Consider the following 23833-nt stretch of genomic DNA (forward strand, 5'->3'; position numbering starts at 1 on the left):
ACACTGTTTGCAATTATTCATTTAATACGATGGAAATGCTGTTGTATTTATATCGTATTTTATGCTTCGGGCTTTGACTTCTTAGGCCCTAACATTTCGATCTGGTGGAGCAACGCCCGACAGTGAAGCCTAGGTTGCCCGGAACGTAGATATGACCATAACCTTCACACAGGTTGCAATTATTCGTTTTATACGGTGTAAAGGCTGTTGTATTTATTTTGTATTTTATTCTTCTGGTATTGACTTCTTAGGCCCTGACTATTCGATCTGGTTTAACAACGCCGTAGAGTGAAGCCTAGGTTGCCCGAACGTAGAAATGACCATTACTTTCACACTGTTTGCAATTATTCCTTTTATACGATGGAAAAGCTGTTGTATTTATATCGTATTTTATGCTTCTGGCGTTGACTTCTAAGGACCAAACTATTCGATCTGGTGGAGCAACGCCCTAGAGTGAAGCCTAGGTTGCTCGGAATGTAGAAATGACCATAACTTTCACACTGATTGCAATTATTCTTTTTATACGATGCAAAAACTGTTGCATCTTCATCGTATTTTATACTTCTGGCGTTGACTTCTTAGGCCGTAACTATTCGATCTGGTGGAGCAATGCCCTGGAGTGAAACCTGGGTTGCCCGGAACGTAGAAATGACCACTACTATCACACTGGTTGCAAATTATTCCTGCTGTACGATGGACAAACTGTTGTATTTTTATTGCATTCTATGCTTCTGGCGTTCACTTCTTAGGCCCTAACTATTCTATCTGGTGGGACAACGGCCTAGGGTGAAGCCTAGGTTGCCCGGAACGTAGAAATGACCATAACTTTCACACTGGTTGCAATTATTTGTTTTATACGATGGAAAAGCTGTTGTATTTATATCGTATTTTATGCTTCTGGCGTTGACTTCTAAGGACCTAGCTATTCGGTCTGGTCGAGCAACGCCGTAGAGTGAAGCCTAGGTTGCCCGGAACGTAGAAATGACCATAACTTCCACACTGGTTGCAATTATTCGTTTTATACGATGGAAAAACTGTTGTATTTATATTGTATTTTATGCTTCTGGCGTTGACTACTTAGGCACTAACTATTCGATCTTGTGGAACAACGCCCTAGAGTGAAGCCTACGTTGCCTGGAACGTAGTAATGATCATTACATTCACGCTTGTTGCAATTATTCCTGTTATGCGATGAAAAGACTGTTGTATTTTTATTGTATTTTATGCTTCAGGCGTGGACTTCTGAGGCCGTAGCTATTCGATGTGGTGGAAGAACGCCATACAGTGAAGCCTAGGTTGCCCGGAACGTAGAAATGACCACTACTTTCACACTGTTTGCAATTATTCATTTAATACGATGGAAATGCTGTTGTATTTATATCGTATTTTATGCTTCGGGCGTTGACTTCTTAGGCCCTAACATTTCGATCTGGTGGAGCAACGCCCGACAGTGAAGCCTAGGTTGCCCGGAACGTAGATATGACCATAACCTTCACACAGGTTGCAATTATTCGTTTTATACGGTGTAAAGGCTGTTGTATTTATTTTGTATTTTATTCTTCTGGTGTTGACTTCGTAGGACCTAACTATTCGATCTGGTGGAACAACGCCGTAGAGTGAAGCCTAGGTTGCCCGAACGTAGAAATGACCATTACTTTCACACTGTTTGCAATTATTCCTTTTATACGATGGAAAAGCTGTTGTATTTATATCGTATTTTATGCTTCTGGCGATGACTTCTAAGGACCTAACTATTCGATCTGGCGGAGCAACGCCCTAGAGTGAAGCCTAGGTTGCTCGGAATGTAGAAATGACCATAACTTTCACACTGATTGCAATTATTCTTTTTATACGATGGAAAAACTGTTGCATCTTTATCGTATTTTGTGCTTCTGGCGTTGACTTCTTAGGCCGTAACTATTCGATCTGGTGGAGCACCGCCCTGGAGTGAAGCCTAGGTTGCCCGGAACGTAGAAATGACCACTACTATCACACTGGTTGCAAATTATTCCTGCTATACGATGGAAAACCTGTTGTATCTTTATTGCATTTTATGCTTCTGGCATTGACTTCTAAGGCCCTAACTATTCAATCTGTTGGAGCAACGCTCTATGGTGAAGCCTAGGTTGCCCGGAACGTAGACATGACCATAACTTTCACACTGTTTGCAATTATTCCTTTTATACGATGGAACAGCTGTTGTATTTATATCGTATTTTATGCTTCTGGCGTTGACTTCTCAGGTCCTAACTATTCGATCTGGTGGAGCATCGCCCTAGAGTAAAGCCTAGGTTGCTCGGAATGTAGAAATGACCATAAGTTGCATACTGGTTGCAATTATTCGTTTTACATGATGGAAAAACTGTTGCATCTTCATCGTATTTTATGCTTCTGGCGTTGACTTCTTAGGCCGTAACTATTCGATCTGGTGGAGCAATGCCCTGGAGTGAAACCTGGGTTGCCCGGAACGTAGAAATGAGCACTACTATCACACTGGTTGCAAATTATTCCTGCTATACGATGGAAAAACTGTTGTATTTTTATTGCATTTTATGCTTCTGGCGTTCACTTCTTAGGCCCTAACTATTCTATCTGGTGGGACAACGGCCTAGGGTGAAGCCTAGGTTGCCCGGAACGTAGAAATGACCATAACTTTCGCACTGGTTGCAATTATTTGTTTTATACGATGGAAAAGCTGTTGTATTTATATCGTATTTTATGCTTCTGGCGTTGACTTCTAAGGACCTAGCTATTCGGTCTGGTGGAGCAACGCCCCAGAGTGATGCCTAGGTTGCTCGGAATGTAGAAATGACCATAACTTTCACACTGGTTGCAATTATTCGTTTTATACGATGGAAAAACTGTTGCATCTTTATCGTATTTTGTGCTTCTGGCGTTGACTTCTTAGGCCGTAACTATTCGATCTGGTGGAGCACCGCCCTGGAGTGAAGCCTAGGTTGCCCGGAACGTAGAAATGACCACTACTATCACACTGGTTGCAAATTATTCCTGCTATACGATGGAAAAACTGTTGTATTTTTATTGCATTTTATGCTTCGGGCGTTGACTTCTAAGGCCCTAACTATTCAATCTGTTGGAGCAAAGCCCTAGGGTGAAGCCTAGGTTGCTCGGAAAGTAGAAATGACCATAAGTTTCATACTGGTTGCAATTATTCTCTTTTATACGATGGAAAAACTGTTGTATTTATATTGTATTTTATGCTTCTGGTGCTGACTTCTAAGGTCCTAACTATTCGATCTGGTGGAGCAACGCCCTAGAGTGAAGCCTAGGTTGGTCGGAATGTAGAAATGACCATAAGTTGCATACTGGTTGCAATTATTCGTTTTATACGATGGTAAAACTGTTGCAACTTTATCGTATTTTATGCTTCTGGCGTTGACTTCTTAGGCCGTAACTATCCGATCTGGTTGAGCAACGCCCTGGAGTTAAACCTGGGTTGCCCGGAACGTAGAAGTGACCACTACTTTCACACTGTTTGCAATTATTCATTTAATACGATGGAAATGCTGTTGTATTTATATCGTATTTTATGCTTCGGGCGTAGACTTCTTAGGCCCTAACATTTCGATCTGGTGGAGCAACGCCCGACAGTGAAGCCTAGGTGGCCCGGAACGTAGATATGACCATAACCTTCACACAGGTTGCAATTATTCGTTTTATACGGTGTAAAGGCTGTTGTATTTATTTTGTATTTTATTCTTCTGGTGTTGACTTCTTAGGCCCTCACTATTCGATCTGGTTTAACAACGCCGTAGAGTGAAGCCTAGGTTGCCCGGAACGTAGAAATGACCATTACTTTCACACTGTTTGCAATTATTCCTTTTATACGATGGAAAAGCTGTTGTACTTATATCGTATTTTATGCTTCTGGCGTTGACTTCTTAGGCCCTAACTATTCGATGTGGTGGAACAACGCCGTAGAGTGAAGCCTAGGTTGCCCGGAACGTAGAAATGACCATTACTTTCACACTGCTTGCAATTATTCGTTTTATACGATGGAACAGCTGTTGTATTTATATCGTATTTTATGCTTCTGGCGTTGACTTCTTAGGCCGTAACTATTCGATCTGGTGGAGCAATGCCCTGGAGTGAAACCTGGGTTGCCCGGAACGTAGAAATGAGCACTACTATCACACTGGTTGCAAATTATTCCTGCTATACGATGGAAAAACTGTTGTATTTTTATTGCATTTTATGCTTCTGGCGTTCACTTCTTAGGCCCTAACTATTCTATCTGGTGGGACAACGGCCTAGGGTGAAGCCTAGGTTGCCCGGAACGTAGAAATGACCATAACTTTCGCACTGGTTGCAATTATTTGTTTTATACGATGGAAAAGCTGTTGTATTTATATCGTATTTTATGCTTCTGGCGTTGACTTCTAAGGACCTAGCTATTCGGTCTGGTGGAGCAACGCCCCAGAGTGATGCCTAGGTTGCTCGGAATGTAGAAATGACCATAACTTTCACACTGGTTGCAATTATTCGTTTTATACGATGGAAAAACTGTTGCATCTTTATCGTATTTTGTGCTTCTGGCGTTGACTTCTTAGGCCGTAACTATTCGATCTGGTGGAGCACCGCCCTGGAGTGAAGCCTAGGTTGCCCGGAACGTAGAAATGACCACTACTATCACACTGGTTGCAAATTATTCCTGCTATACGATGGAAAAACTGTTGTATTTTTATTGCATTTTATGCTTCGGGCGTTGACTTCTAAGGCCCTAACTATTCAATCTGTTGGAGCAAAGCCCTAGGGTGAAGCCTAGGTTGCTCGGAAAGTAGAAATGACCATAAGTTTCATACTGGTTGCAATTATTCTCTTTTATACGATGGAAAAACTGTTGTATTTATATTGTATTTTATGCTTCTGGCGTTGACTTCTAAGGTCCTAACTATTCGATCTGGTGGAGCAACGCCCTAGAGTGAAGCCTAGGTTGGTCGGAATGTAGAAATGACCATAAGTTGCATACTGGTTGCAATTATTCGTTTTATACGATGGAAAAACTGTTGCATCTTTATCGTATTTTATGCTTCTGGCGTTGACTTCTTAGGCCGTAACTATCCGATCTGGTTGAGCAACGCCCTGGAGTTAAACCTGGGTTGCCCGGAACGTAGAAGTGACCACTACTTTCACACTGTTTGCAATTATTCATTTAATACGATGGAAATGCTGTTGTATTTATATCGTATTTTATGCTTCGGGCGTAGACTTCTTAGGCCCTAACATTTCGATCTGGTGGAGCAACGCCCGACAGTGAAGCCTAGGTGGCCCGGAACGTAGATATGACCATAACCTTCACACAGGTTGCAATTATTCGTTTTATACGGTGTAAAGGCTGTTGTATTTATTTTGTATTTTATTCTTCTGGTGTTGACTTCTTAGGCCCTCACTATTCGATCTGGTTTAACAACGCCGTAGAGTGAAGCCTAGGTTGCCCGGAACGTAGAAATGACCATTACTTTCACACTGTTTGCAATTATTCCTTTTATACGATGGAAAAGCTGTTGTACTTATATCGTATTTTATGCTTCTGGCGTTGACTTCTTAGGCCCTAACTATTCGATGTGGTGGAACAACGCCGTAGAGTGAAGCCTAGGTTGCCCGGAACGTAGAAATGACCATTACTTTCACACTGCTTGCAATTATTCGTTTTATACGATGGAAAAACTGTTGCATCTTTATCGTATTTTATGCTTCTGGCGTTGACTTCTTAGGCCGTAACTATCCGATCTGGTGGAGCAACGCCCTGGAGTTAAACCTGGGTTGCCCGGAACGTAGAAATGACCACTACTATCACACTGGTTGCAAATTATTCCTGCTATACGATGGAAAAACTGTTGTATTTTTATTGCATTTTATGCGTCTGGCGTTCACTTCTTAGGCCCTAACTATTCTATCTGGTGGAACAACGAACTAGGGTGAAGCCTAGGTTGCCCGGAACGTAGAAATGACCATAGCTTTTACACTCGTAGCAATTATTCGTGTTATACAATGGAAAAACCGTTCTATTTATTTTGTATTTTATGCTTCGGGCGTTGACTTCTAAGGCCCTAACTATTCAATCTGTTGGAGCAAAGCCCTAGGGTGAAGCCTAGGTTGCTCGGAAAGTAGAAATGACCATAAGTTTCATACTGGTTGCAATTATTCGTTTTATACGATAGAAAAACTGTTGTATTTATATTGTATTTTATGCTTCTGGCGTTGACTTCTCAGGGCCTAATTATTCGATCTGGTGGAACAACGCCGTAGAGTAAAGCCCAGGTTGCGCGGAACGTAGAAATGACCATAACTTTCACACTGGTAGCAATTATTCGTTTTATACATTGGAAAAACTGTTCTATTTATATTGTATTTTATGCTTCTGGCGTTGACTACTTAGGCCCTAACTATTCGATCTTGTGGAACAGCGCCCTAGAGTGAAGCCTAGGTTGCCTGGAACGTAGAAATGACCATCACTTTCACACGGGTTGCAATTATTCGTTTTATACGATGGAAAAACTGTTGCATCTTCATCGTATTTTATGCTTCTGGCGTTGACTTCTTAGGCCCTAACTATTCGATGTGGTGGAACAACGCCGTAGAGTGAAGCCTAGGTTGCCCGGAACGTAGAAATGACCATTACTTTCACACTGCTTGCAATTATTCGTTTTATACGATGGAAAAACTGTTGCATCTTTATCGTATTTTATGCTTCTGGCGTTGACTTCTTAGGCCGTAACTATCCGATCTGGTGGAGCAACGCCCTGGAGTTAAACCTGGGTTGCCCGGAACGTAGAAATGACCACTACTATCACACTGGTTGCAAATTATTCCTGCTATACGATGGAAAAACTGTTGTATTTTTATTGCATTTTATGCGTCTGGCGTTCACTTCTTAGGCCCTAACTATTCTATCTGGTGGAACAACGAACTAGGGTGAAGCCTAGGTTGCCCGGAACGTAGAAATGACCATAGCTTTTACACTCGTAGCAATTATTCGTGTTATACAATGGAAAAACCGTTCTATTTATTTTGTATTTTATGCTTCGGGCGTTGACTTCTAAGGCCCTAACTATTCAATCTGTTGGAGCAAAGCCCTAGGGTGAAGCCTAGGTTGCTCGGAAAGTAGAAATGACCATAAGTTTCATACTGGTTGCAATTATTCGTTTTATACGATAGAAAAACTGTTGTATTTATATTGTATTTTATGCTTCTGGCGTTGACTTCTCAGGGCCTAATTATTCGATCTGGTGGAACAACGCCGTAGAGTAAAGCCCAGGTTGCGCGGAACGTAGAAATGACCATAACTTTCACACTGGTAGCAATTATTCGTTTTATACATTGGAAAAACTGTTCTATTTATATTGTATTTTATGCTTCTGGCGTTGACTACTTAGGCCCTAACTATTCGATCTTGTGGAACAGCGCCCTAGAGTGAAGCCTAGGTTGCCTGGAACGTAGAAATGACCATCACTTTCACACGGGTTGCAATTATTCGTTTTATACGATGGAAAAACTGTTGCATCTTCATCGTATTTTATGCTTCTGGCGTTGACTTCTTAGGCCCTAACTATTCGATCTTGTGGAACAACGCCCTAGAGTGAAGCCTAGGTTGCCCGGAACGTAGAAATGACCATAACTTTCACACTGGTTATAATTATTTGTTTTATACGATGGAAAAGCTGTTGTATTTATATCGTATTTTATGCTTCTGGCGTTGACTTCTTAGGCCCTAACTATTCCATCTGGTGGAACATCGCCCTAGAGTAAAGCCCAGGTTGCGCGGAACGTAGAAATGACCATAACTTTCACACTGGTAGCAATTATTCGTTTTATACATTGGAAAACCTGTTCTATTTATATTGAATTTTATGCTTCTGGCGTTGACTACTTAGGCCCTAACTATTCGATCTTGTGGAACAACGCCCTAGAGTGAAGCCTAGGTTGCCTGGAACGTAGAGATGACCATCACTTTCACACGGGTTGCAATTATTCCTGTTATAGCATGGAAAGACTGTTGTATTTTTATTGTATTTTATTCTCCTGGTGTTGACTTCTTAGGCCCTAAGTATTCGATTTGGTGGAACAACGCCGTAGGGTGAAGCCTAGGTTGCCCGGAACGTAGAAATGACCATTACTTTCACACTGTTTGCAATTATTCCTTTTATACGATGGAACAGCTGTTGTATTTATATCGTATTTTATGCTTCGGGCGTTGACTTCTAAGGCCCTAACTATTCAATCTGTTGGAGCAAAGCCCTAGGGTGAAGCCTAGGTTGTTCGGAAAGTAGAAATGACCATAAGTTTCATACTGGTTGCAATTATTCGTTTTATACGATAGAAAAACTGTTGTATTTATATTGTATTTTATGCTTCTGGCGTTGACTTCTCAGGCCCTAATTATTCGATCTGGTGGAGCAATGCCTCAGAGTTAAGTCTAGGTTGCCCGTAACGCCGAAATGATCATTACTTTCACGCTTGTTGCAATTATTCCTGTTGTGCGATGAAAAGACTGTTGTATTTTTATTGTATTTTATGCTTCAGGCGTGGACTTCTGAGGCCGTAGCTATTCGATGTGGTGGAAGAACGCCATACAGTGAAGCCTAGGTTGCCCGGAACGTAGAAATGACCACTACTTTCACACTGTTTGCAATTATTCATTTAATACGATGGAAATGCTGTTGTATTTATATCGTATTTTATGCTCGGGCGTTGACTTCTTATGCCCTAACATTTCGATCTGGTGGAGCAACGCCCGACAGTGAAGCCTAGGTTGCCCGGAACGTAGATATGACCATAACCTTCACACAGGTTGCAATTATTCGTTTTATACGGTGCAAAGGCTGTTGTATTTATTTTGTATTTTATTCTTCTGGTGTTGACTTCTTAGGACCTAACTATTCGATCTGGTGGAACAACGCCGTAGAGTGAAGCCTAGGTTGCCCGAACGTAGAAATGACCATTACTTTCACACTGTTTGCAATTATTCCTTTTATACGATGGAAAAGCTGTTGTATTTATATCGTATTTTATGCTTCTGGCGTTGACTTCTAAGGACCTAACTATTCGATCTGGTGGAGCAACGCCCTAGACTGAAGCCTAGGTTGCTCGGAATGTAGAAATGACCATAACTTTCACACTGATTGCAATTATTCTTTTTATACGATGGAAAAACTGTTGCATCTTTATCGTATTTTGTGCTTCTGGCGTTGACTTCTTAGGCCGTAACTATTCGATCTGGTGGAGCACCGCCCTGGAGTGAAGCCTAGGTTGCCCGGAACGTAGAAATGACCACTACTATCACATTGGTTGCAAATTATTCCTGCTATACGATGGAAAACCTGTTGTATCTTTATTGCATTTTATGCTTCGGGCATTGACTTCTAAGGCCCTAACTATTCAATCTGTTGGAGCAACGCTCTATGGTGAAGCCCAGGTTGCCCGGGACGTAGACATGACCATAACTTTCACACTGGTTGCAATTATTCGTTTTATACGATGGAAAAGCTGTTGTATTTATATCGTATTTTATGCTTCTGGCGTTGACTTCTAAGGTCCTAACTATTCGATCTGGTGGAGCAACGCCCTAGAGTAAAGCCTAGGTTGCTCGGAATGTAGAAATGACCATAAGTTGCATACTGGTTGCAATTATTCGTTTTATATGATGGAAAAACTGTTGCATCTTCATCGTATTTTATGCTTCTGGCGTTGACTTCTTAGGCCGTAATTATTCGATCTGGTGGAGCAATGCCCTGGAGTGAAACCTGGGTTGCCCGGAACGTAGAAATGAGCACTACTATCACACTGGTTGCAAATTATTCCTGCTATACGATGGAAAAACTGTTGTATTTTTATTGCATTTTATGCTTCTGGCGTTCACTTCTTAGGCCCTAACTATTCTATCTGGTGGGACAACGGCCTAGGGTGAAGCCTAGGTTGCCCGGAACGTAGAAATGACCATAACTTTCGCACTGGTTGCAATTATTTGTTTTATACGATGGAAAAGCTGTTGTATTTATATCGTATTTTATGCTTCTGGCGTTGACTTCTAAGGACCTAGCTATTCGGTCTGGTGGAGCAACGCCCTAGAGTGATGCCTAGGTTGCTCGGAATGTAGAAATGACCATAACTTTCACACTGGTTGCAATTATTCGTTTTATACGATGGAAAAACTGTTGCATCTTTATCGTATTTTGTGCTTCTGGCGTTGACTTCTTAGGCCGTAACTATTCGATCTGGTGGAGCACCGCCCTGGAGTGAAGCCTAGGTTGCCCGGAACGTAGAAATGACCACTACTATCACACTGGTTGCAAATTATTCCTGCTATACGATGGAAAAACTGATGTATTTTTATTGCATTTTATGCTTCGGGCGTTGACTTCTAAGGCCCTAACTATTCAATCTGTTGGAGCAAAGCCCTAGGGTGAAGCCTAGGTTGCTCGGAAAGTAGAAATGACCATAAGTTTCATACTGGTTGCAATTATTCGTTTTATACGATGGAAAAACTGTTGTATTTATATTGTATTTTATGCTTCTGGCGTTGACTTCTCAGGGCCTAATTATTCGATCTGGTGGAACAACGCCGTAGAGCAAAGCCCAGGTTGCGCGGAACGTAGAAATGACCATAACTTTCACACTGGTAGCAATTATTCGTTTTATACATTGGAAAAACTGTTCTATTTATATTGTATTTTATGCTTCTGGCGTTGACTACTTAGGCCCTAACTATTCGATCTTGTGGAACAACGCCCTAGAGTGAAGCCTAGGTTGCCTGGAACGTAGAAATGACCATCACTTTCACACGGGTTGCAATTATTCGTTTTATACGATGGAAAAACTGTTGCATCTTCATCGTATTTTATGCTTCTGGCGTTGACTTCTTAGGCCCTAACTATTCGATCTTGTGGAACAACGCCCTAGAGTGAAGCCTAGGTTGCCCGGAACGTAGAAATGACCATAACTTTCACACTGGTTATAATTATTTGTTTTATACGATGGAAAAGCTGTTGTATTTATATCGTATTTTATGCTTCTGGCGTTGACTTCTTAGGCCCTAACTATTCCATCTGGTGGAACATCGCCCTCGAGTAAAGCCCAGGTTGCGCGGAACGTAGAAATGACCATAACTTTCACACTGGTAGCAATTATTCGTTTTATACATTGGAAAACCTGTTCTATTTATATTGTATTTTATGCTTCTGGCGTTGACTACTTAGGCCCTAACTATTCGATCTTGTGGAACAACGCCCTAGAGTGAAGCCTAGGTTGCCTGGAACGTAGAGATGACCATCACCTTCACAGGGGTTGCAATTATTCCTGTTATAGCATGGAAAGACTGTTGTATTTTTATTGTATTTTATTCTCCTGGTGTTGACTTCTTAGGCCCTAAGTATTCGATTTGGTGGAACAACGCCGTAGAGTGAAGCCTAGGTTGCCCGGAACGTAGAGATGACCATCACCTTCACAGGGGTTGCAATTATTCCTGTTATAGCATGGAAAAACTGTTGTATTTATATTGTATTTTATGCTTCTGGCGTTGACTTCTCAGGCCCTAATTATTCGATCTGGTGGAGCAATGCCTCAGAGTTAAGTCTAGGTTGCCCGTAACGCCGAAATGATCATTACTTTCACGCTTGTTGCAATTATTCCTGTTATGCGATGAAAAGACTGTTGTATTTTTATTGTATTTTATGCTTCAGGCGTGGACTTCTGAGGCCGTAGCTATTCGATGTGGTGGAAGAACGCCATACAGTGAAGCCTAGGTTGCCCGGAACGTAGAAATGACCACTACTTTCACACTGTTTGCAATTATTCATTTAATACGATGGAAATGCTGTTGTATTTATATCGTATTTTATGCTCGGGCGTTGACTTCTTAGGCCCTAACATTTCGATCTGGTGGAGCAACGCCCGACAGTGAAGCCTAGGTTGCCCGGAACGTAGATATGACCATAACCTTCACACAGGTTGCAATTATTCGTTTTATACGGTGTAAAGGCTGTTGTATTTATTTTGTATTTTATTCTTCTGGTTTTGACTTCTTAGGACCTAACTATTCGATCTGGTGGAACAACGCCGTAGAGTGAAGCCTAGGTTGCCCGAACGTAGAAATGACCATTACTTTCACACTGTTTGCAATTATTCCTTTTATACGATGGAAAAGCTGTTGTATTTATATCGTATTTTATGCTTCTGGCGTTGACTTCTTAGGCCGTAACTATCCGATCTGGTGGAGCAACGCCCGTCAGTGAAGCCTAGGTTGCCCGAACGTAGAAATGACCATTACTTTCACACTGTTTGCAATTATTCCTTTTATACGATGGAAAAGCTGTTGTATTTATATCGTATTTTATGCTTCTGGCGTTGACTTCTAAGGACCTAACTATTCGATCTGGTGGAGCAACGCCCTAGACTGAAGCTTAGGTTGCTCGGAATGTAGAAATGACCATAACTTTCACACTGATTGCAATTATTCTTTTTATACGATGGAAAAACTGTTGCATCTTTATCGTATTTTGTGCTTCTGGCGTTGACTTCTTAGGCCGTAACTATTCGATCTGGTGGAGCACCGCCCTGGAGTGAAGCCTAGGTTGCCCGGAACGTAGAAATGACCACTACTATCACATTGGTTGCAAATTATTCCTGCTATACGATGGAAAACCTGTTGTATCTTTATTGCATTTTATGCTTCGGGCATTGACTTCTAAGGCCCTAACTATTCAATCTGTTGGAGCAACGCTCTATGGTGAAGCCCAGGTTGCCCGGAACGTAGACATGACCATAACTTTCACACTGGTTGCAATTATTCGTTTTATACGATGGAAAAGCTGTTGTATTTATATCGTATTTTATGCTTCTGGCGTTGACTTCTTAGGCCCAAACTATTCCATCTGGTGGAACGACGCCCTAAGGTGAAGTCTAGGTTGCCCGGAAAGTAGAAATGACCATAACTTTCACACTGGCAGCAATGATTCGTTTTATCCGATGGAAAAACTGTTCTATTTATTTTATATTTTATGCTTCGGGCGTTGACTTCTAAGGCCCTAACTATACGATCTGGTGGAGCAACGCCCTAGAGTGAAGCCTAGGTTGCCCGGTACGTAGAAATGACCATCACTATCAAACTGGTTGCAATTATTTGTTTTATACGATGGAAAAGCTGTTGTATTTATATCGTATTTTATGTTTATGGCGTTGACTTCTTAGGCCCTAACTATTCCATCTGGTGGAACAACGCCCTAGGGTGAAGCCTAGGTTGCTCGGAATGTAGAAATGACCATAACTTTCACACTGGTTGCAATTATTCGTTTTATACGATGGAAAAACTGTTGCATCTTTATCGTATTTTGTGCTTCTGGCGTTGACTTCTTAGGCCGTAACTATTCGATCTGGTGGAGCACCGCCATGGAGTGAAGCCTAGGTTGCCCGGAATGTAGAAATGACCACTACTATCACACTGGTTGCAAATTATTCCTGCTATACGATGGAAAAGCTGTTGTATTTATATCGTATTTTATGTTTATGGCGTTGACTTCTTAGGCCCTAACTATTCCATCTGGTGGAACAACGCCCTAGGGTGAAGCCTAGGTTGCCCGGAAAGTAGAAATGACAATAACTTTCACACTGGTAGCAATTATTCGTTTTATACGATGGAAAAACTGTTGTATTTATTTTGTATTTTATGCTTCGGGCGTTGACTTCTAAGGCCCTAACTATTCGATCTGGTAGAGCAACGCCCTAGAGTGAAACCTAGGTTGCCCGGTACGTAGAAATGACCATAAGTTTCATACTGGTTGCAATTATTCGTTTTATACATTGGAAAAACTGTTCTATTTATATTGTATTTTATGCCTCTGGCGTTGACTACTTAGGCCCTAACTATTCGATCTTGTGGGACAACGCCCTAGAGTGAAGCCTAGGTTGCCCGGAACGTAGAAATGACCATTACTTTCACACTGTTTGCAATTATTCCTTTTATACGATGGAACAGCTGTTGTATTTATATCGTATTTTATGCTTCTGGCGTTGACTTCTAAGGTCCTAACTATTCGTTCTGGTGGAGCAACGCCCTAGAGTAAAGCCTAGGTTGCTCGGAATGTAGAAATGACCATAAATTGCATACTGGTTGCAATTATTCGTTTTATACGATGGAAAAACTGTTGTATTTATATTGTATTTTATGCTTCTGGGGTTGACTTCTAAGGCCCTAAATATTCGATCTGGTGGAGCAACGCCTCAGAATTAAGTCTAGGATGCCCGAAACGCCGAAATGATCATTACTTTCACGCTTGTTGCAATTATTCCTGTTATACGATGAAAAGACTGTTGTATTTTTATTGTACTTTATGCTTCAGGCGTGGACTTCTGAGGCCGTAGATATTCGATGTGGTGGAAGAACGCCATACAGTGAAGCCTAGGTTGCCCGGAACGTACAAATGACCATTACTTTCACACTGTTTGCAATTATTCATTTAATACGATGGAAATGCTGTTGTATTTATATCGTATTTTATGCTTCGGGCGTTGACTTCTTAGGCCCTAACATTTCGATCTGGTGGAGCAACGCCCGACAGTGAAGCCTAGGTTGCCCGGAACGTAGATATGACCATAACCTTCACACTGGTTGCAATTATTCGTTTTATACGGTGTAAAGGCTGTTGTATTTATTTTGTATTTTATTCTTCTGGTATTGACTTCTTAGGCCCTGACTATTCGATCTGGTTTAACAACGCCGTAGAGTGAAGCCTAGGTTGCCCGAACGTAGAAATGACCATTACTTTCACACTGTTTGCAATTATTCCTTTTATACGATGGAAAAGCTGTTGTATTTATATCGTATTTTATGCTTCTGGCGTTGACTTCTAAGGACCAAACTATTCGATCTGGAGGAGCAACGCCCTAGAGTGAAGCCTAGGTTGCTCGGAATGAGGAAATGACCATAACTTTCACACTGATTGCAATTATTCTTTTTATACGATGGAAAAACTGTTGCATCTTCATCGTATTTTATGCTTCTGGCGTTGACTTCTTAGGCCGTAACTATTCGATCTGGTGGAGCAATGCCCTGGAGTGAAACCTGGGTTGCCCGGAACGTAGAAATGACCACTACTATCACACTGGTTGCAAATTATTTCTGCTATACGATGGAAAAACTGTTGTATTTTTATTGCATTTTATGCTTCTGGCGTTCACTTCCTAGGCCCTAACTATTCTATCTGGTGGGACAACGACCTAGGGTGAAGCCTAGGTTGCCCGGAACGTAGAAATGACCATAACTTTCACACTGGTTGCAATTATTTGTTTTATACGATGGAAAAGCTGTTGTATTTATATCGTATTTTATGCTTCTGGCGTTGACTTCTAAGGACCTAGCTATTCGGTCTGGTGGAGCAACGCCCTAGAGTGATGCCTAGGTTGCTCGGAATGTAGAAATGACCATAACTTTCACACTGGTTGCAATTATTCGTTTTATACGATGGAAAAACTGTTGCATCTTTATCGTATTTTGTGCTTCTGGCGTTGACTTCTTAGGCCGTAACTATTCGATCTGGTGGAGCACCGCCATGGAGTGAAGCCTAGGTTGCCCGGAATGTAGAAATGACCACTACTATCACACTGGTTGCAAATTATTCCTGCTATACGATGGAAAAACTGTTGTATTTTTATTGCATTTTATGCTTCGGGCGTTGACTTCTAAGGCCCTAACTATTCAATCTGTTGGAGCAAAGCCCTAGGGTGAAGCCTAGGTTGCTCGGAAAGTAGAAATGACCATAAGTTTCATACTGGTTGCAATTATTCGTTTTATACGATGGAAAAACTGTTGTATTTATATTGTATTTTATGCTTCTGGCGTTGACTTCTCCGGCCCTAATTATTCGATCTGGTGGAACAACGCCGTAGAGTGAAGCCTAGGTTGCCCGAGTGTAGAAATGACCATTACTTTCACACTGTTTGCAATTATTCCTTTTATACGATGGAAAAGCTGTTGTATTTATATCGTATTTTATGCTTCTGGGGTTGACTTCTAAGGACCTAACTATTCGATCTGGTGGAGCAACGCCCTAGAGTGAAGCCTAGGTTGCTCGGAATGTAGAAATGACCATAACTTTCACACTGATTGCAATTATTCGTTTTATACGATTGAAAAACTGTTGCATCTTCATCGTATTTTATGCTTCTGGCGTTGACTTCTTAGGCCGTAACTATTCGATCTGGTGGAACAACGCCCTAGGGTGAAGCCTAGGTTGCCCGGAACGTAGAAATGACCGTAACTTTTACACTGGTAGCAATTATTCGTTTTATACAATGGAAAAACTGTTCTATTTATTTTGTATTTAATGCTTCGGGCGTTGACTTCTAAGGCCCTAACTGTTTGATCTGGTGGAGCAACGCCCTAGAGTGAAGCCTAGGTTGCCTGGAACGTAGAAATGACCATTACTTTCACACTGTTTGCAATTATTCCTTTTATACGATGGAACAGCTGTTGTATTTATATCGTATGTTATGCTTCTGGCGTTGACTTCTAAGGTCCTAACTATTCGATCTGGTGGAGCAACGCCCTAGAGTAAAGCCTAGGTTGCTCGGAATGTAGAAATGGCCATAAGTTGCATACTGGTTGCGATTATTCGTTTTATACGATGGAAAAACTGTTGTATTTATATTGTATTTTATGCTTCTGGGGTTGACTTCTAAGGCCCTAAATAGTCGATCTGGTGGAGCAATGCCTCAGAATTAAGTCTAGGATGCCCGAAACGCCGAAATGATCATTACTTTCACGCTTGTTGCAATTATTCCTGTCATACGATGAAAAGACTGTTGTATTTTTATTGTATTTTATGCTTCAGGCGTGGACTTCTGAGGCCGTAGCTATTCGATGTGGTGGAAGAACGCCATACAGCGAAGCCTAGGTTGCCCGGAACGTAGAAATGACCACTACTTTCACACTGTTTGCAATTATTCATTTAATACGATGGAAATGCTGTTGTATTTATATCGTATTTTATGCTTCGGGCGTTGACTTCTTAGGCCCTAACATTTCGATCTGGTGGAGCAACGCCCGACAGTGAAGCCCAGGTTGCGCGGAACGTAGAAATGACCATAACTTTCACACTGGTAGCAATTATTCGTTTTATACATTGGAAAGCTGTTCTATTTATATTGTATTTTATGCTTCTGGCGTTGACTACTTAGGCCCTAACTATTCGATCTTGTGGGACAACGCCCTAGAGTGAAGCCTAGATTGCCCGGAACGTAGAAATGACCATAACTATCACACTGGTTGCTATCATTCGTTTTATATGATTGAAAAACTGTTGTATTTATATTGTATTTCATGCTTCTGGCGTTCACTTCTTAGGCCCTAACTATTCGATCTGGTGGAACAACGGCCTAGGGTGATGTCTAGGTTGCCCGGAACGTAGAAATGACCGTAACTTTTACACTGGTAGCAATTATTCGTTTTATACAATGGAAAAACTGTTCTATTTATTTTGTATTTAATGCTTCGGGCGTTGACTTCTAAGGCCCTAACTGTTTGATCTGGTGGAGCAACGCCCTAGAGTGAAGCCTAGGTTGCCTGGAACGTAGAAATGACCATTACTTTCACACTGTTTGCAATTATTCCTTTTATACGATGGAACAGCTGTTGTATTTATATCGTATGTTATGCTTCTGGCGCTGACTTCTAAGGTCCTAACTATTCGATCTGGTGGAGCAACGCCCTAGAGTAAAGCCTAGGTTGCTCGGAATGTAGAAATGGCCATAAGTTGCATACTGGTTGCAATTATTCGTTTTATACGATGGAAAAACTGTTGTATTTATATTGTATTTTATGCTTCTGGGGTTGACTTCTAAGGCCCTAAATAGTCGATCTGGTGGAGCAATGCCTCAGAATTAAGTCTAGGATGCCCGAAACGCCGAAATGATCATTACTTTCACGCTTGTTGCAATTATTCCTGTCATACGATGAAAAGACTGTTGTATTTTTATTGTATTTTATGCTTCAGGCGTGGACTTCTGAGGCCGTAGCTATTCGATGTGGTGGAAGAACGCCATACAGTGAAGCCTAGGTTGCCCGGAAAGTAGAAATGACCATAAGTTTCACACTGGTAGCAATTATTCGTTTTATACGATGGAAAAACTGTTGTATTTATTTTGTATTTTATGCTTCGGGCGTTGACTTCTAAGGCCCTAACTATTCGATCTGGTAGAGCAACGCCCTAGAGTGAAACCTAGGTTGCCCGGTACGTAGAAATGACCATAAGTTTCATACTGGTTGCAATTATTCGTTTTATACGATGGAAAAACTGTTGTATTTATATTGTATTTTATGCTTCTGGCGTTGACTTCTCCGGCCCTAATTATTCGATCTGGTTTAACAACGCCGTAGAGTGAAGCGTAGGTTGCCCGAACGTAGAAATGACCATTACTTTCACACTGTTTGCAATTATTCCTTTTATACGATGGAAAAGCTGTTGTATTTATATCGTATTTTATGCTTCTGGCGTTGGCTTCTAAGGACCAAACTATTCGATCTGGAGGAGCAACGCCCTAGAGTGAAGCCTAGGTTGCTCGGAATGAGGAAATGACCATAACTTTCACACTGATTGCAATTATTCTTTTTATACGATGGAAAAACTGTTGCATCTTCATCGTATTTTATGCTTCTGGCGTTGACTTCTTAGGCCGTAACTATTCGATCTGGTGGATCAATGCCCTGGAGTGAAACCTGGGTTGCCCGGAACGTAGAAATGACCAATACTATCACACTGGTTGCAAATTATTTCTGCTATACGATGGAAAAACTGTTGTATTTTTATTGCATTTTATGCTTCTGGCGTTCACTTCCTAGGCCCTAACTATTCTATCTGGTGGGACAACGACCTAGGGTGAAGCCTAGGTTGCCCGGAACGTAGAAATGACCATAACTTTCACACTGGTTGCAATTATTTGTTTTATACGATGGAAAAGCTGTTGTATTTATATCGTATTTTATGCTTCTGGCGTTGACTTCTAAGGACCTAGCTATTCGGTCGGGTGGAGCAACGCCCTAGAGTGATGCCTAGGTTGCTCGGAATGTAGAAATGACCATAACTTTCACACTGGTTGCAATTATTCGTTTTATACGATGGAAAAACTGTTGCATCTTTATCGTATTTTGTGCTTCTGGCGTTGACTTCTTAGGCCGTAACTATTCGATCTGGTGGAGCACCGCCCTGGAGTGAAGCCTAGGTTGCCCGGAACGTAGAAATGACCACTACTATCACACTGGTTGCAAATTATTCCTGCTATACGATGGAAAAACTGTTGTATTTTTATTGCATTTTATGCTTCGGGCGTTGACTTCTAAGGCCCTAACTATTCAATCTGTTGGAGCAAAGCCCTAGGGTGAAGCCTAGGTTGCTCGGAAAGTAGAAATGACCATAAGTTTCATACTGGTTGCAATTATTCGTTTTATACGATGGAAAAACTGTAGTATTTATATTGTATTTTATGCTTCTGGCGTTGACTTCTCCGGCCCTAATTATTCGATCTGGTGGAACAACGCCGTAGAGTGAAGCCTAGGTTGCCCGAGTGTAGAAATGACCATTACTTTCACACTGTTTGCAATTATTCCTTTTATACGATGGAAAAGCTGTTGTATTTATATCGTATTTTATGCTTCTGGGGTTGACTTCTAAGGACCTAACTATTCGATCTGGTGGAAAAACGCCCTAGAGTGAAGCCTAGGTTGCTCGGAATGTAGAAATGACCATAACTTTCACACTGATTGCAATTATTCGTTTTATACGATTGAAAAACTGTTGCATCTTCATCGTATTTTATGCTTCTGGCGTTGACTTCTTAGGCCGTAACTATTCGATCTGGTGGAACAACGCCCTAGGGTGAAGCCTAGGTTGCCCGGAACGTAGAAATGACCATAACTTTCACAGTGCTTGCAATTATTTGTTTTATACGATGGAAAAGCTGTAGTATTTTTATCGTATTTTATGCTTCTGGCGTTGACTTCTTAGGCCCTAACTATTCCATCTGGTGGAACAACGCCCTAGAGTAAAGACCAGGTTGCGCGGAACGTAGAAATGACCATAACTTTCACACTGGTAGCAATTATTCGTTTGATACAATGGAAGAACTGTTCTATTTATTTTGTATTTAATGCTTCGGGCGTTGACTTCTAAGGCCCTAACTATTCGATCAGGTGGAGCAACGCCCTAGAGTGAAGCCTAGGTTGCTCGAAATGTAGAAATGACCATAACTTTCACACTGGTTGCTATCATTCGTTTTATATGAAGGAAAAACTGTTGTATTTATATTGTATTTTATGCTTCTGTCGTTCACTTCATAGGCCCTAACTATTCGATCTGATGGAACAACGGCCTAGGGTGAAGCCTAGGTTGCCCAGAACGTAGAAATGACCATCCCTTTCACACGGGTTGCAATTATTCCTGTTATAGGATGGAAAGACTGTTGTATTTATATTGTATTTTATACTTCAGTCGTTGACTTCTGAGGCCGTAGCTATACGATGTGGTGGAAGAACGCCATAGAGTGAAGCCTAGGTTGCCCGGAACGTACAAATGGCTATAACTTTTACACTGGTAGCAATTATTCGTTTTATACGATGGAAAAGCTGTTATATTTATATTGCATTTTATGCTTCGGGCGCTGACTTCTAAGGCCCTAACTATTCAATCTGTTGGAGCAACGCCCTAGGGTGAAGCCTAGGTTGCTCGGAATGTTGAAATGACCATAAGCTTCATACTGGTTGCAATTATTCGTTTTATACGATGGAAAAACTGTTGTATTTATATTGTATTTTATGCTTCTGGCGTTGACTTCTTAGGCCCTAACTATTCGATCTGGTGGAACAACGCCGTAGAGTGAAGCCTAGGTTGCTCGGAATGTAGAAATGACCATAAGTTTCATACTGGTTGCAATTATTCGTTTTATACGATAGAAAAACTGTTGTATTTATATTGTATTTTATGCTTCTGTCGTTCACTTCATAGGCCCTAACTATTCGATCTGGTGGAACAACGGCCTAGGGTGAAGCCTAGGTTGCCCAGAACGTAGAAATGACCATCCCTTTCACACGGGTTGCAATTACTCCTGTTATAGGATGGAAAGACTGTTGTATTTTTATTGTATTTTATACTTCAGTCGTTGACTTCTGAGGCCGTAGCTATACGATGTGGTGGAAGAACGCCATACAGTGAAGCCTAGGTTGCCCGGAACGTACAAATGGCTATAACTTTTACACTGGTAGCAATTATTCGTTCTATACGATGGAAAAGCTGTTATATTTAAATTGTATTTTATGCTTCGGGCGTTGACTTCTAAGGCCCTAACTATTCAATCTGTTGGAGCAACGCCCTAGGGTGAAGCCTAGGTTGCTGGGAAAGTTGAAATGACCATAAGTTTCATACTGGTTGCAATTATTCGTTTTATACGATGGAAAAACTGTTGTATTTTTACTGCATTTTATGCATCTGGCGTTCACTTCTTAGGCCCTAACTATTGGATCTGGTGGAACAACGCCCTAGGGTCAAGCCTAGGTTGCCCGGAACGTAGAAATGACCATAGCTTTTACACTCGTAGCAATTATTCGTTTTATACAATGGAAAAACCGTTCTAATTATTTTGTATTTTATGCCTCGGGCGTTGACTTCTAAGGCCCTAACTATTCAATCTGTTGGAGCAAAGCCCTAGGGTGAAGCCTAGGTTGCTCGGAAAGGAGAAATGACCATAAGTTTCATACTGGTTGCAGTTATTCGTTATATACGATGGAAAAACTGTTGTATTTATATTGTATTTTATGCTTCTGGCGTTGACTTCTCAGGCCCTAATTATTCGATCTGGTGGAACAACGCCGTAGAGTGAAGCCTAGGTTGCTCGTAAAGTAGAAATGACCATAAGCTTCATACTGGTTGCAATTATTCTTTTTATACGATGGAAAAACTGTTGTATTTATATTGTATTTTATGCTTCTGGCGTTGACTACTTAGGCACTAACTATTCGATCTTGTGGAACAACGCCCTAGAGTGAAGCCTAGGTTGCCTGGAACGTAGAAATGACCATAGCTTTTACACTGGTAGCAATTATTCGTTTTATACAATGGAAAAACCGTTCTATTTATTTTGTATTTTATGCTTGGGGCGTTGACTTCTAAGGCCCTAACTATTCAATCTGTTGGAGCAACGCCCTAGGGTGAAGCCTAGGTTGCTCGTAAAGTAGAAGTGACCATAAGTTTCATACTGGTTGCAATCATTCGTTTTATACGATGGAAAAACTGTTGTATTTATATTGTATTTTATGCTTCTGGCGTTGACTACTTAGGCACTAACTATTCGATCTTGTGGAACAACGCCCTAGAGTGAAGCCTAGGTTGCCTGGAACGTAGAAATGATCATTACTTTCACGCTTGTTGCATTTATTCCTGTTATGCGATGAAAAGACTGTTGTATTTTTATTGTATTTTATGCTTCAGGCGTGGACTTCTGAGGCCGTAGCTATTCGATGTGGTGGAAGAACGCCATACAGTGAAGCCTAGGTTGCCCGGAACGGAGAAATGACCACTACTTTCACACTGTTTGCAATTATTCATTTAATACGATGGAAATGCTGTTGTATTTATATCGTATTTTATGCTTCTGGCGTTGACTTCTTAGGCCCTAACTATTCGATCTGGTGGAACAACGCCGTAGAGTGAAGCCTAGGTTGCCCGGAACGTAGAAATGACCATAACTTTCACACTGGTTGCTATCATTCGTTTTATATGATGGAAAAACTGTTGTATTTATATTGTATTTTATGCTTCTGTCGTTCACTTCTTAGGCCCTAACTATTCGATCTGGTGGAACAACGGCCTAGGGTGAAGTCTAGTTTGCCCGGAACGTAGAAATGACCATAACTTTTACACTGGTAGCAATTATTCGTTTTATACAATGGAAAAACTGTTCTATTTATTATGTATTTAATGCTTCGGGCGTTGACTTCTAAGGCCCCAACTGTTTGATCTGGTGGAGCAACGCCCTAGAGTGAAGCCTAGGTTGCCTGGAACGTAGAAACGACCATCCCTTTCACACGGGTTGCAATTATTCCTGTTATAGGATGGAAAGACTGTTGTATTTTTATTGTATTTTATACCTCAGGCGTTGACTTCTGAGGCCGCAGCTATCCGATGTGGTGGAAGAACGCCCTACAGTGAAGCCTAGGTTGCCCGGAACGTAGAAATGACCATAACTTTCACAGTGCTTGCAATTATTTGTTTTATACGATGGAAAAGCTGTAGTATTTTTATCGTATTTTATGCTTCTGGCGTTGACTTCTTGGGCCCTAACTATTCCATCTGGTGGACCAACGCCCTAGAGTAAAGACCAGGTTGCGCGGAACGTAGAAATGACCATAACCTTCACACTGGTAGCAATTATTCGTTTGATACAATGGAAGAACTGTTCTATTTATTTTGTATTTAATGCTTCGGGCGTTGACTTCTAAGGCCCTAACTATTCGATCAGGTGGAGCAACGCCCTAGAGTGAAGCCTAGGTTGCTCGAAATGTAGAAATGACCATAACTTTCACACTGGTTGCTATCATTCGTTTTATATGAAGGAAAAGCTGTTGTATTTATATTGTATTTTATGCTTCTGTCGTTCACTTCATAGGCCCTAACTATTCGATCTGGTGGAACAACGCCGTAGAGTGAAGCCTAGGTTGCCCGGAACGTAGAAATGACCATTACTTTCACACTGTTTGCAATTGTTCGTTTTATACGATGGAAAAACTGTTGTATTTTTATTGCATTTTATGCGTCTGGCGTTCACTTCTTAGGCC

The sequence above is a fragment of the Calliopsis andreniformis genome, unplaced genomic scaffold (assembly GCF_051401765.1).
Source record: "Calliopsis andreniformis isolate RMS-2024a unplaced genomic scaffold, iyCalAndr_principal scaffold0007, whole genome shotgun sequence".
NCBI classification, from domain to species: domain Eukaryota; kingdom Metazoa; phylum Arthropoda; class Insecta; order Hymenoptera; family Andrenidae; genus Calliopsis; species Calliopsis andreniformis.